This window comes from Fistularia commersonii, unplaced genomic scaffold (assembly GCF_037954325.1).
Source record: "Fistularia commersonii isolate RoL2024-O1a breed Wild unplaced genomic scaffold, RoL_Fcom_v1.0 HiC_scaffold_41, whole genome shotgun sequence".
In the NCBI taxonomy this organism is placed as follows: domain Eukaryota; kingdom Metazoa; phylum Chordata; class Actinopteri; order Syngnathiformes; family Fistulariidae; genus Fistularia; species Fistularia commersonii.
In genome coordinates, this window is record NW_028233999.1 from 430,001 (window position 1) to 431,847 (window position 1,847).

Here is a 1,847-nt window from a genome sequence, read left to right on the forward strand (position 1 = left end):
GCCTCTGAGAGGAGAAACATTACCTCCGCTCCTCCGCTTCTCAGCTCATCTGCTCGAGGCCCTGGTACTCCCTGTCCGCGACCCCCCCCCCCCCCCACCTAAACAAATTCACACTCACACACACGCACACACACACGCACAGACACACACACACGCACACACGCACACACACACACAAACACACCTTAACTCATCATAGCTGTGCTAATAGCATTAGCCGAAACGCATCCACAACCAAACTGTTGCGTTTAAGTTCGCAGCTTCTTCGTTTTCCATGTTTCGGAAGGAATTCACAAGTTTGCCTTGTTTGAATCGTCTTTCATTTTCTTCTTCACAGCTCCGGGAATCAACATCGGTTAGCCATGGGACATGTACAGTACAGAGTGAGGGAAAAATTCCTGCCAGCACCGCTATACCAAAAAAAAAAACACTGACGTAGAAGTTAACGTCAAGTTAGCTGAACAGTCGCGAAAAACTAAAACAAGTCCCAAACCTTGTCATAAAGTGCCATGCATTTCCTGAGAGTAGATACAAATACAACATATGTATACTAGAATGTAAACTCAAATAAAACTAATGAGATCACCTATCTCAACACCCCCTCTTGATCTCAACATCCAAAAAAAATCTTTGGACATTTGAATTTCCAAAGAACCACTTTTTGAATTGTTCTATTTTTACCTTTGTCATGAGTTTTGTCGAGATGTCTGCCAACATGTCCTCTGATGGACAATAGATAAGATTTATTTTACCCTCACTGAGTGCTTCACGAATGAAATGATATTTTACATCAATGTGTTTTGACCTTTGTCTGTTTACAGGATTCTTACTCAGTGCGATGGCCCCCTGATTGTCTCCGTAGATTGTTGTGCAACTGTACATTTTGTTGTCCATACCGTTTAACAGTTGAGACAGATGCATGTTTTCTTGTGCGGTGGTGGCTCGGCCGATGTATTCAGCCTCACATGTTGACAGGGCCACTGTGGGCTGTTTCCTTGACTTCCATGCAATGGCTGGGCCTTGTTTTGTTAAACTGAAATAGTAGCCTGTAGCGCTACGTCTGTCTTCGACAGACCATGCCCAGTCTGAATCACTGTAAGCTATCAGGTTCAAATCCTCCTTATTTTTCTTGAAACTTAGTTCATAATCAGCTGTCCCCTTCAAATACCTCAGGACATGTTTTGCAGCTACTAAGTTTTTTACTTTTGCCATTGCCAGATTCTGTGATCGTTTGCTCACTATCCAGCTGATATCAGGTCTGGTGCAAGTCATGGCATAAAAAAGACTGCCTACAATCTCACGATATTCTTTGGGGTCGACAGGTTCACTTTGCTCATTTTCATCAGCTACAGGGATGCCCTCTAATTTTTGCTCACTTGGAGTAGATCTTGCTTTACATTCTGACATTCCAAATCTCTCTAGCATTTTTAGGATGTACTTTGTCTGGTTCATTTTGATTTCATCCCCCTTTTGTTCAAATTGTATGCCCAAAAAATATGATAGTTTCCCCAGGTCTTTCATGTTACACTTGAATGTCATGTTCTGTTTAAATGTGCTGAGTGCATCATTGCTGCTTGCTGCAATAATTAAATCTTCTTCTTCTTCTTTCGGCTTTTCCCGTCAGGGGTCGCCACAGCGAGTCAACCTTCTCCATCTAACCCTATTCTCTGTATCTTCCTCTCTCACACCAGCTATCTTCATATCCTCTCTCACTACGTCCATAAATCTTCTCTTTGGTCTTCCTCGAGACCTATTGCCTGGCAGCTCCATTTCCAGCATCCGTCTACCAATATATTCACTATCTCTTCTCTGTACATGACCGAACCATCTCAGTCTGGCTTCTCTGA